The sequence below is a fragment of the Pecten maximus genome, chromosome 11 (assembly GCF_902652985.1).
Source record: "Pecten maximus chromosome 11, xPecMax1.1, whole genome shotgun sequence".
In the NCBI taxonomy this organism is placed as follows: domain Eukaryota; kingdom Metazoa; phylum Mollusca; class Bivalvia; order Pectinida; family Pectinidae; genus Pecten; species Pecten maximus.
In genome coordinates, this window is record NC_047025.1 from 38,403,707 (window position 1) to 38,417,982 (window position 14,276).

The window sequence follows — 14,276 nt, forward strand, 5'->3', positions numbered from 1 at the left end:
TGTGTGTACAGTATACCTTAATTTTGACATTTTAATGAAAGTTAATGAGGTCACGTGTATCGTTATAAATCAGAAATTGTACAATTGATCTGGACGCTGGCTCATACCGGCTGACCTGGACGCTGGCTCGATCATACCGGATGATTTGAGGTATAATACTTGAAGTAACCCCTCTGACTGGTTCAGATTGACAGTAGATATTTATCGGTAAATGTTACAGGTCATGGTCATCTCATCACAGATTTACAAGTACATTTAGTGAGGTGTCATGCATCATTGGAAACCCTTGAGACTCGTCGCTGTCATGTGGGTTTCTGACAATACAGTTCATGATGTAATTGATAAAAATCATACATTCGGATGTATTTGGAAATATAAGTATTGTAACATTTGTCGCTGTCAAGGCTTTCTATTACTTATGATTATGATATGTTTTATAATTTCCTTGAAACACATCTTCCTTTAAAGCCACACACTCACAAACAACCTAAAATTCTTTTTGCACACATGTATTAATGGCAATCCAAGATGCTCATTCACGCTCTTCTTACATTATGATGACCACTGGCCTGGACGCTTGACCGGGGGAGTCCTTGAGACATCGGTGTATAAAAATAACTCGCTGCATTTATATTTATCGCGAGATTTGTCACGGAGCCGAGAACGAGGCTATAATAACGTGCACTGCATATAAACTGCACACATGACCGTTGTTTACATATCAAGCATACGTGAACTTTGCCTAATAATGCTTTCATTTAAACATATTAACAGAATATTCGTGTAATAACTGAACAAAATAAAAATAGTTTACATTTAAATACTTAATTTTAAAACGTAGCAATATGCATACAACAAAACATCGATAAAATTTTAGATCGGTGAAGTTGACAATGTTCAAAAGCTAACCAGCAATCCAATAGACGTCAGGCAAAATTGGAATTAGAGTCTATTCCCTTTTCTTTTCTAGCTAAGTTCCAACGAATTGTTTCCTTTCCTAAGGAAATATTCCGATTTTGCTGATTCCACTCATGTTTGCGTCTTTTTTTGGCAGAATCTGTCTGCGTTTTCCTAGGTCCACGCTTTCGGCGTTCCGCCATAAAACCCGCCGTTGCATTGTGGGACTAATTTTTAGAGAAACTTGGTCCGGCAGCCACAGTTATTATTTATGGGAATTCCCTGTATACTTTCATAAATACACATATATATATTCTTTCAGTTTCTGATTCGCGATAGTCTGTTAGGTATGTATCAAGTCCGAAAACTGTAAAAAGCTCAAAATGTAAACATTGATATATTTTTCGTCGGGAGTGTGTGGCTTTAATACATTGGCAAAACTTTGAACTACTGAAATCTTCAGATTAATAGTGTTGAAATAAACTAGGATAGCTGGTAAAAAGAGATTAAAGTGATTATAACTGTAAAAAAATCACTATTGGAAAAATGTCATGAGGCATAATAATGATAATAAAGACTTTCCCTTAATTAGGAAAATTAAAATATTCCATAACCTTGTTTTGTCACTACCTTAATCAGAGTGAAACAATAAACAATGCAGTTTGGTAGGTCCTACAGGTGTGTATATGTTACCATCTGTAAACAATACAATTTGATAGGTCCTACAGGTGTGTATATGCTACCGCCTGTAAACAATACAGTTTGGTACACGGTCCTACAGGTGTGTATATGTTACCGCCTGTAAACAATACAGTTTGGTAGCTCCCACAGGTGTGTATATGTTACCGCCTGTAAACAATACAGTTTGGTAGGTTCTACAGGTGTGTATATGTTACCGTCTGTAAACAATACAGTTTGGTAGGTCCTACAGGTGTGTATATGTTACCGCCTGTAAACAATACAGTTTGGTAGGTCCTACAGGTGTGTATATGTTACCGCCTGTAAACAATACAGTTTGGTAGGTCCTACAGGTGTGTATATGTTACCGCCTGTAAACAATACAGTTTGGTAGGTCCTACAGGTGTGTATATGTTACCGCCTGTAAACAATACAGTTTGGTAGGTCCTACAGGTGTGTATATGTTACCGTCTGTAAACAATACAGTTTGGTAGGTCCTACAGGTGTGTATATGTTACCGCCTGTAAACAATACAGTTTGGTAGGTCGTACAGGTGTGTATATGTTACCGCCTGTAAACAATACAGTTTGGTAGGTCGTACAGGTGTGTATATGTTACCGCCTGTAAACAATACAATTTGGTAGGTCCTACAGGTGTGTATATGTTACCGCCTGTAAACAATACAGTTTGGTAGGTCCTACAGGTGTGTATATGGGTAGGTCCTACAGGTGTGTATATGTTACCGCCTGTAAACAATACAGTTTGGTAGGTCCTACAGGTGTGTATATGTTACCACCTGTAAACAATACAGTTTGGTAGGTCCTACAGGTGTGTATATGTTACCGCCTGTAAACAATACAGTTTGGTAGGTCCTACAGGTGTGTATATGTTACCGCCTGTAAACAATACAGTTTGGTAGGTCCTACAGGTGTGTATATGTTACCGCCTGTAAACAATACAGTTTGGTAGGTCCTACAGGTGTGTATATGTTACCGCCTGTAAACAATACAGTTTGGTAGGTCCTACAGGTATGTATATGTTACTGCCTGTAAACAATACAGTTTGGTAGGTCCTACAGGTGTGTATATGTTACCGCCTGTAAACAATACAATTTGGTCGGTCCTACAGGTGTGTATATGTTACCGTCTTTAAACAATACAGTTTGTTAGGTCCTACAGGTGTGTATATGTTACCGTCTTTAAACAATACAATTTGGTAGGTTCTACAGGTGTGTATATGTTACCGTCTTTAAACAATACAGTTTGGTACACGGTCCTACAGGTGTGTATATGTTACCGCCTGTAAACAATACAGTTTGGTAGGTCCTACAGGTGTGTATATGTTACTGCCTGTAAACAATACAGTTTGGTAGGTCCTACAGGTGTGTATATGTTACCGCCTGTAAACAATACAGTTTGGTAGGTCCTACAGGTGTGTATATGTTACCGCCTGTAAACAATGCAGTTTGGTAGGTCCTACAGGTGTGTATATGTTACCGTCTGTAAACAATACAGTTTGGTAGGTCCTACAGGTGTGTATATGTTACCGTCTGTAAACAATACAGTTTGGTACACGGTCCTACAGGTGTGTATATGTTACCGCCTGTAAACAATACAGTTTGGTAGGTTCTACAGGTGTGTATATGTTACCGCCTGTAAACAATACAGTTTGGTAGGTCCTACAGGTGTGTATATGTTACCGCCTGTAAACAATACAGTTTGGTAGGTCCTACAGGTGTGTATATGTTACCGCCTGTAAACAATACAGTTTGGTAGGTCCTACAGGTGTGTATATGTTACTGCCTGTAAACAATACAGTTTGGTAGGTCCTACAGGTGTGTATATGTTACCGCCTGTAAACAATACAGTTTGGTAGGTCCTACAGGTGTGTATATGTTACCGCCTGTAAACAATGCAGTTTGGTAGGTCCTACAGGTGTGTATATGTTACCGTCTGTAAACAATACAGTTTGGTAGGTCCTACAGGTGTGTATATGTTACCGTCTGTAAACAATACAGTTTGGTACACGGTCCTACAGGTGTGTATATGTTACCGCCTGTAAACAATACAGTTTGGTAGGTTCTACAGGTGTGTATATGTTACCGCCTGTAAACAATACAGTTTGGTAGGTCCTACAGGTGTGTATATGTTACCGCCTGTAAACAATACAGTTTGGTAGGTCCTACAGGTGTGTATATGTTACCGCCTGTAAACAATACAGTTTGGTAGGTCCTACAGGTGTGTATATGTTACCGCCTGTAAACAATACAGTTTGGTAGGTCCTACAGGTGTGTATATGTTACCGCCTGTAAACAATACAGTTTGGTAGGTCCTACAGCTGTGTATATGTTACCGCCTGTAAACAATACAGTTTGGTAGGTCCTACAGCTGTGTATATGTTACCGCCTGTAAACAAAACCCTGCATGTGCACAGACTCATCACTCACACCCGCATGAATCCACAATACTTCATCCGTGTTACATTCTTTACAAACATTATCCAAGTAAACAGTGTTTTAAGAATTAAAATCATATATTTATAAAACATTTGTTAAGATATAGGCTCTGGTACTGCTATTTCTTAAACCCATTTCACTATTTATAAGAAATCACTGTTTAATTTGTACAAAATCCAGAGACATGCACTATATATGGTGGCTTTAACATAGTTCCCTGTTGAAGACTAAACTTTTTGCTGTAGGCTGATTGAAGTTAAAGGATGATTATAAGATTTAATGAGTGAGTCAGTTTGGTAATTAACACTTTTAATGTCTAAGACCGTGTAAGGTTACACTATGGTATTCGTATGTTAATGATGGCTATAGAATATGACAATGATGTCCCTCTCTTAATTTTGTCTGTCAACAAAAAAAAATCACTGGCCAAGCGCAGATGGCTCTACCCTACAGATGGCTTTTCCAAATGTCATTTACATAACAAAGCTTTATGGTTTGAAAATGTAATTAACTTGTATTTGTCTCCAATCTATCTGTCACTATCGTCAATATTTTTCTCATTATCAAATCCTGATTTAATTGAAAGTTTTCCGTGTTTTTTTATATCAAGATTAATTCATTCTGTTTACCATGTTGTATATGGCAATACATTATAAATCAGTTTTTACTAATGCCACTTTTAAAAAAAATTCTGTAAACTTATTTTAAAATAATTATTTTTCAGAACAGATGTCAGCAAGAAACAGTGAATAGATGAATATGGATCGTAAGTATTACGTAATATTACAATAATAACCTGTGATTTGGACCTGCTGAGGTATTGAGCCCTGTGATAATATGGTTCAGAAGAGAAGACTACAGTCACTGTGAACAGAGAGTTTCTAGGGAATGGCTGGGCTTTATCTTCCATTTTATGGTCGTTGGGTTATTTGAGGTGTTCCTTGTGTGGGCCTGACAGGAGGTCGCAGATGATTCCTGTTAAACATGTTGTTCTCTTCTGGTCCATGTCAACCATACATTATTACCTCATCTTAAAGTCTCTTTGTTTGCTTTGTTTTGACACTTAGTAATTATTCAAAGAGTGGAAGACATATTTTCATTTAAACAAACCTTAACTTTAAATTGGAGTACTGGCCATATAGTAACATCAGGGAAGTTGTCAGCATCTTGTGCTCTCGATCTTTGTACACATTACATTGACATCATTCATTGTCAAAATAAAATCTTAGAATTTTGAACATCTGATTCAGTTAAGTGACATCAGCATCACACATATCTCTGAAAGAATAGTCCTTGTTGTGGTCAAGATAAGAAAAGGAAAGTGATTTGGTAGTTTTGACACAGACTGAGGGTGAAATGAGGATGGTGATCTGGTAGCTTAGGCACATAGTTAGGGTGAAATGAGGATGGTGATTTGGTAGTTTTAACACAGAGTGAGGGTGAAATGAGGATGGTGATCTGGTAGCTTTGACACAGAGTTATAAGGGTAAAATGAGGATGGTGATCTGTAGCTTTGACACAGAGTGAGGGTGAAATGAGGATGGTGATCTGGTAGTTTTGACACAGAGTTATAAGGGTAAAATGAGGATGGTGATTTGGTAGTTTTGACACATAGTTAGGGTGAAATGAAGATGGAGATCTGTAGCTTTGACACAGTTATAAGGGTAAAATGAGGATGGTGATCTGGTAGCTTTAACACATAGTAAGGGTAAATGAGGATGGAGATCTGTAGCTTTGACACAGAGTGAGAGTGAAATGAGGATGGTGATCTGGTAGCTTTAACACATAGTTAGGGTAAAATGAGGATGAAGATCTGTAGCTTTGACACAGAGTGAGGGTGAAATGAGGATGGAGATCTGGTAGTTTTGACAATGAGAGTGAGGGTGAAATGAGGAAGGTGATCTGGTAGCTAAGGCACACAGTTATGGTGAAATGAGGATGCAATGCCATGGTGATCTGGTTAGATTACAGAGGGTATGCCATGATGTAGTTATAAACACATTTGTTTTATTAATTCATGGCACCACATTTATGAATAATTACATTTCATGTAAGTCATTAGGCCACCTGATCACCCTCATCAAAGCCTATCCATTCTGTCCTATCATAATCAAGCTCATAGCTTATTGTAAACATCATGAATTCTTTATGATGTATTGGTGCCAATGAAGTTCGAAGGAATAGATATTGGCCACTATTGCAATGCTCATAAGGTTTTTGTTTCATGTTTATTGTTTTAATGCTATTGTTTTCTGTAGCAGTGACAAAACTGATAACTTTTCATATCTGTTAGGTTTTATATTAAGTGCCGGGGAAATTAATTTAAAAGCAATGAAGTTGTATCCTTTGAAAGTTTAATAGTTTATCTGTGTGATGGTTTCTTTGATATGTCACTGATAACTGGGAAAGTGCCTCTGGGGAAATTTTGTAGTGAGGCTTGGAAATCAACAAGATTGCAATGACTATCATAAATCTGTATATCATCACAGGATTTGGTGTGAGAAATAAATACATTAGTAATGATATGAGGTTGGAAAACTTTCTCGCACCTATAGACTGGGGATTTCCATGTGGGACTGATGAAACATGTCCACTTTGATCAGTGCAATCAGTGATGTACCAAACAGGAGAAGGTGACCTCTTTATCTGTACCATCAGTACATTGTCTTGTCAGAGGATGGGGCAACTTTTACCTGAACTTTCATGTCTTAGACGACTGAGGGTGATCATATTTGGCCTGTATGTATACAATGTAGCCGTAATTAACAATGGGCAGGACAAAAATTCAGCATCACTAAACCTTTGGGTAATTTGATGCTCAAAGGTGAAACAGTGGTCCAATTAAACTGACTTAGTAGCATCTTAAATTACTTTATGGAAAAGGTAAAAATGAAGAGAAATTTTGCACTTGAAAATCGCACAAGTAGTCACCAATATTTATTTGCACACAGATCTACTGACCCTGGACTAACAAACCTTTTTTTTCTTGCGTTGGTCATATTGACAGTTTTTTTAAGGTCATGGAGTTCAAATGTATTAAAGTTTAGTCTTTTCCTGCTGTTCTGGAAAATGATAGACTATAGTATTTGGCCAGTTCATATAGGTACCTAGGAAAGGTGTTGTAAAGTCTCCTGATATAAATGATTGATCTGATTTCAAAAGCCTCTGGGTTGAAATATTTAACTAGAAAAGGTTGTCTGAAGATTTAAACCCTTGTGTCTGAAGATTTAAACCCTTGTGTGTCATTTTTCAACTTACCTTGAGTGGTCGCTTAAATACAGATTCAACTATAATCCTAAGTAACTTTAAAAAAACTAAAATCCCTGAGTGCTTAATTAATGTTGCTAATGACAAGGAATCTATAGACATTGTTACTTTCAATGACATTATATAGTATATATACCAGCTGTGTATAAATAGATAAAATCCTAGTGTCAGGTGATAATGAAGATACATGTAAAGTCTATAACTTCATCATCTAGAAATCTGATAATTGGAAGTCTCTGCTAAAGTAAAAAAAAAAGGTGACTTCAAGAAAATGAGGTTTGACTGTATAAACTTGAAAAACAATGAAATTCCTATGTCCAAATACAGAATGGGTACTGATCTTTTTGATGCTGATGATTGACATATTGTCTATACAACTGTTTCTGTAAACATTTTATGATTGTCCTGTAGGCGTACTGGGCATCAAAAGTTTATTTTTATCAACTTTTCCTGGAAAACTATAATGCATAGAATTTTGTACATTAGACAAGTTAGAGCAATGCATGCCACTTACTGTACATTAACTTTTGGTGAGTGTTTTTTAGCTTTGCCAGGACGAAGTCTGAAGGAGTGATTACTGTACCTCGGGGTCAGTATTGTCGGCATCCATAGACATCTAGGTTAAAGTTTTTATAAAATCCTGATGTGATACTAGTAAGGATACATGTACAGCATAGGTATTTCACAATTGTGTGCATTCCTTGTGAAGACCTTTCCATTGGTACTATGGACCGTGATCTTCTTTTTAAAACTTTAACCATGGCCACAGTACGTTACCCGTACAAGATAGACCTTTCATATTTGACATGTGCATTCCTTGTCACGAGATCTTTCTATTGGTAAAGACCTGCTTACCTTGACAGTGACTTTTGACGTACTTTTAAAAACTAATTCCGAATTTCAACCCACTCGGCTAGCTGTTTTGTCTTCTGAAAACTCTTGTATATCTTACCCAAATTAACTGACTGAAAATCTACTATATAAATGATAGTTACATGCAGTTGATCTAGTAAGGAAGGAAGGGTAACGTAATAATTGTCCTTCCATGTTACAGCTCAAATCATTCATTTCATAGCTGTATAAGACTGCTAAATTTAGATATTTAGAATATTCTCATAATATAGTAAGAAATTTTCTTATGGCCAAGAGCTAGCCTTGTGGCCTTTAGCCACTGGTTTAGAATGTCATCGTTTTGGTAGCGGATTACGAGCTGTAACAAGAGAACCCACCAATACACATGCACACGATACCTGATTATATATAATTAGCAAAGTGTGCGGTAATTAATTTCAGAACATGCGCATACCAAATCCATCATTATATATAGTGACGAAAACTACATACAACAGTACAAGAAGTTCCAAGTGAATAATGAAGCTATTTTTAGATTTCTCGTCGCCACATTCTTTTTCAAATTACAACAATATATTGGAACATTTTGACATAAAACTGTCACTTAATAGTCTTCACAATATAGTTAACATATTTCCGTTCATTGAATAACTACCATGTCTTCCAGATTCTGGTATAAAGGTCTTTATCTAGGACAACCTGTCAAAAACATCATCCAAGTTGATTCCTATGGGCTAGTGTGCTGCCCAAAAAAACTGTACACTCTCTTTTGACTTTTAGGTGTATCATTACACAGAAGACAGCTTTAACTTCGTGAAGTTGATTAATTTTTCAGTATGAGTTTCAGGGAAAGTCATATTAATTTTTCAGTATGAGTTTCAGGGAAGGTCATATTAATTTTTCACTATGAGTTTCAGGGAAGGGCATTATCTAGAGAGGTTCCTATTTTCCAAGATATTGAAAATGCATGAAAATATTCTTTCGTACAAATACCATAAAATTACACCCGGAGAATTTGTCCATTAATAACTATCTTGGAAAAAGTGCTATCAATTTAAAGAAATGTAAAAATCAATGGATCAATGGTATTGATTTTATTGGGTATTTATTTCTATGCTATCTACTTAACAACCATGAAGATAGTAAAAATTGAATGGCCCACAAATGTTATGAAATACCAATCGGTGAATTGCGCGCCATCTACAGGAAGGAGACTTCGTCAATCCTTAGAAACTGATTGTGGTTTTGAAGACAGTTTTAATTAGACCATACATCGCTGTATTCTATCACATAGAGGGTTCCCCATGGCAGATTTATTATTTGATGAGAATCACAAAAATCCTTTTATAAAATTAAATGAAGTCAAATTTTTTCTTCAAATATTATTATTTATGATATTGGTTTTAGAAGATTGAGAATTAAATCACTTTTCAGGTCTTGGGTTAATTACGAATAGTGTTTGTTTATGGTACATCCTGTTTTTGTCATGGACGTGGTTAGACTCAGCCGTTCCCTGGTCTCTATCTAGCTGATACAGATCCATCATGTTAATGCTGTATTGTCTGTAGTATTCTTTACAACATTAGTGTACTCTCATTATTAGCTGTATAGATGATTGAATTAGGGTTCTACATATCTAGATCTAGTAAGAACTAGGATTCCGTTTACATGTCTAGTAAGAATTAGGATTCTGTTTACATGTCTAGTAAGAATTAGGATTCTGTTTACATGTCTAGTTAGAATTAGGATTCTGTTTACATGTCTAGTAAGAATTAGGATTATGTTTACATGTCTAGTAAGAATTAGGATTCTGTTTACATGTCTAGTTAGAATTAGGATTCTGTTTACATGTCTAGTAAGAATTAGGATTCTGTTTACATGTCTAGTAAGAATAAGGACCCTGTTAACATGTCTAGTAAGAATTAGGATTATGTTTACATGTCTAGTTAGAATTAGGATTCTGTTTACATGTCTAGTAAGAATTAGGATTCTGTTTACATGTCTAATAAGAATTAGGATTCTGTTAACATGTCTAGTAAGAATTAGGATTCTGTTTACATGTCTCGTTAAAATTAGGATTATGTTTACATGTCTAGTAAGAATTAGGATTCTGTTAACATGTCTAGTAAGAATTAGGATTATGTTTACATGTCTAGTTAGAATTAGGATTCTGTTTACATGTCTAGTTAGAATTAGGACCCTGTTTACTTGTCTAGCAACATTGATAGACTAATAAATTTCTTTTCAACAGTGACATATTTCTTACCTCATTCCTATCTTGGTATACAGAGACATATTCTTGTCCATAATGATTGACTCATTGAGTGGCTGAATCTTATTCTAGGATAAATAGACTTATTCTTATCTGGAGCCGCTCATGTCTTGGCATTTAGAGACTGATTACAAATCACATTGGTGTCCCTGCTGCCTGAACTGAATCAGTTTTGTCCTCTCTGCCTATCACTAAAACTCACTTTAAAGTTTTGGCGGTAAGTTGATGGCAAGCTTCTAAGACCTTAAGTATCCATCTTTTACCCTTCCAATTTGGGGTATACATTCATTAGGGATTTAGGGGTATGATGTTTCAGCAAATTGATATGGAAATATTTTGTTTGTTTGTTTGCTTGGGATTTTTTTTCAAATTTTACCATGTTTTGGACTTACTGTTTTTCTTCAAAACTCATTTTAAGTTTTTTCTTCAAAACTCATTTAAAGTTTTTTCTTCAAAACTCATTTTAGGTTTTTCGGGGTAAGTTGTGGGAACGCTTTTTAGTCTTTAAAACTAAACTGATTGACTCATTTTTTACCCTTCTGAACTGATTGGCTAATTATAACCCTTCTGAACTGATGAACTCATTTTTGACCCTTCTGAACTGATTGGCTCATTTTGGCCCTTCTGAACTGATTGACTCATTTTTGCTGTGTTGATCGACTCTTTAAAGCTTACCAGAACAGGAAACAGAGACCTTAAGAAGTATTTCACCTGTAGTTATTATGTGTCTTTAGATAGCGAAAATATCATTGAGCAGCATGTCAATAGGATATATACCCAGAAGAACACCAGAGTCTCAAACATCAGTTGTTTACCTGGATCTTTATAATGTTACCAGTAGGGACAGCTTATATTTAAACATACGAAAAGCATAATGCTTTCATTTCCTTAACTGTTAGTTTACCATTTCTGGACAGTAACATCCCTGCTTCCCCTAGTGTTTTAAATGTCCCGTTTTGATGTGATATTCAAGGACTTGTTCCCAATATTCAGAATTCCATAACAGTTTTTGACTGCAGATGAAAAGCAAACAGAACATGATTTCAAGAGATGCAGGTTAAAACTAGAACTACCAGTATTGAAAATAATTAATGTCAAATATTATTGAAAATAATTATAATGTCAAATATGTGGAACTATGGAATTCTATTTCAATTATCACAAGAGCTTTAAATAGCTTTACACATGTAACTTGTGACAACACTTTCAAATGAACTATTAATGAAATCATTTTAATACACTTAATATTTTGTAGGTACAAGAGACCCCAATAACAAAAATTAATTTCTCTAAACACAACGATGTGTTCCTCTGTAAATGTGATTCAAATTGATGATATGGTGCTTACTAACTTCTCATTGGTAACTAACCTTCCTTGTACTCTTGACATTAATATAAGTCACTGATGGGTCATTGGTAGAGTATAAGAGGTACTAGATCTTTTGAAGTGTTTGGCACACAGAATTTTATCTACTGTTGACGATCATAGTGGGCACAAATCCGACATAATTCTACAGAATTCTTGTTCCAATATTGATCGAGTTATTACCGAAAATCCTCTGAATCTATCTTTAAAGTGGCACATATTTCTGGGAAATATTATTACTTTACTAAGTGTTTTATCTGGAGATGTCATTATAATCCTTCCTTTGATAATTTTCAGACAATTTAACCAATGTAGCAAGTTTATAGCACTTAAATTTATGTGGCCATTTGTTTTTATTTGTCCCTGTGTGACAATGCTGGAATTTACATTATGCTTGGTGAACAGCTTTCAGCAGAATAGATTGTGAGGACAATGACAGGTACATTAACATCTACATTTGAAGACACAAAAATCAATACAAGCTCACTTTTGTGTTGTAGGATTGGAGTCAGTCATCTCAGTGTGTGCCCTTCTCATGTTAAACCAGTACCTTTTTTTTTTGAATTTGTTCATTTTGTAGAAAATCATAAAGGAGCATACTGAAGTTGTCATCTACTATTGTATATTAGATTTGAATCGCAATATTAACTGTTCTTATGTGGTACAGATTCATGTGATTTCACTTGTAAAGCAATGGATATTGATTTCTGAAAGCATTTGGGGGGAAAAACATTAAATTTGGTTTTATCTTTTTTCTTCTTCTCAAGATTGTCACTGCTAGAAACAATTAAGGAATACATATAGTGATTACTTATATATGTTTTATCACAGACATACTTTACATTGACATCAAAAAGGCCATCAATGTTTTAGTGTGGTGCAGTTTAAATAAGGACTAAATAAAAAGACACATGTACAGACTGATCGCAAATGTTGGGTACCATCTGCCAATACAACTTTAAGAGAATATAAAATATCCGCTGTTGTACATATATATATATATATAATGCGTCTTGTAACACAACAGAGGTTCAGGGAAAAACTCCCAAGTTTATGGTTCTCATATAACAAGATTTAATGCTTTTTTGTCATACAAAAGCTTTATGTCACAAACAATTTTAAAATCTACGTCTTACATGGAAATACATTTTATCTAGAAGTCATTCTCAATGAAAAAAAGATGAAAAGATGTGCGAGTTCCATTAGGAGAAATTTTGTGCTGACTTGTATACTAGTGGATGTTTGAGGATGTACAGCCCTGCACTGCTATTGATTAGGCCTTGTAGTGTTATATAATGACAAATGATTGATAAAACAAAACAGCCAGAATAAGAAAATTATAACCAGTTTGAAGCCATACATCAAAGTGTTTATTACCACCCTGTACTAAATTAGCTTTGTAATTCATTCCCAATCTGACAGGCTGGTGATAAACAACCAGTGTTTTATAGGGAAGCTCCATGTGTTCTACTGGTGCATGCTCTAAATTAATGTCCCTGTTTCTTTTGCTGCCTCTCAAAGCTGCTTAATGGTCCAAACATTGCCCTTTTGTTGAGCATATCTAACAATTGATGCAATTTTTTTATGTTCAGTACAGTATAGATATGTTATGGATTAAACAAAAAAATCCAAAATGTTGTTTTTATTGTGTTCAACAGGATGTACTTTATATAATGCATGTGCTTTTAGTTTACTGTATGTAGGACTGGTGTGTTATATTTTAGGGCTGGTGTGTTATATTTTAGGACTTGTATAACACTGTAGGACTGGTGTGTCACACTGTAGGACTTGTGTGTTATACTGTAGGACTGGTGTGTAATACTGTATGACGTGTGTGTTATACTGTAGGACTGGTGTGCTATACTGTAGGACTGGTGTGTGACACTGTAGGACTGGTGTGTTATACTGTAGGACTGGTGTGTTACACTGTAGGACTGGTGTGTGACACTGTAAGACTGGTGTGTCACACTGTAGGACTGGTGTGTTATACTGTAAGACTGGTGTGTCACACTGTAGGACTGGTGTGTTATACTGTAAGACTGGTGTGTCACACTGTAGGACTGGTGTGTTATACTGTAGGACTGGTGTGTTATACTGTAGGACTGGTGTTACACTGTAGGACTGGTGCTATACTGTAGGACTGGTGTGTTATACTGTAGGACTGGTGTGTTATACTGTAAGACTGGTGTGTCACACTGTAGGACTGGTGTGTTATACTGTAGGACTGGTGTTATACTGTAGGACTGGTGTTATACTGTAGGACTGGTGCTATACTGTAGGACTGGTGTGTTATACTGTAGGACTGGTGTGTTATACTGTATGACATGTGTGTCATACTGTAGGACTGGTGTGTTACACTGTAGGACTGGTGTGTGACACTGTAGGACTGGTGTGTCACACTGTAGGACTGGTGTGTTATACTGTAGGACTGGTGTGTTACACTGTAGGACTGGTGTGTTATACTGTAGGACTGGTGTGTTATACTGTAG

At 35.9% G+C, this 14,276-nt stretch overlaps 1 protein-coding gene across 3 annotated transcripts in view; it reads left to right on the forward strand.

The window, feature by feature from the left end:
* LOC117337038 (TOX high mobility group box family member 4-like) overlaps positions 1–14,276 on the forward strand; it is a 117,715-nt gene that overhangs the window by 11,502 nt on the left and 91,937 nt on the right. For 2 of the 3 annotated variants that reach the window (XM_033897792.1, XM_033897794.1), the window contains exon 2: positions 4,755–4,796. The gene's annotated coding sequence lies outside the window, so the exon portion shown is untranslated. The remainder of the gene's footprint in view (positions 1–4,754; positions 4,797–14,276) is intronic. The other variant, XM_033897793.1, reaches the window with a different exon arrangement.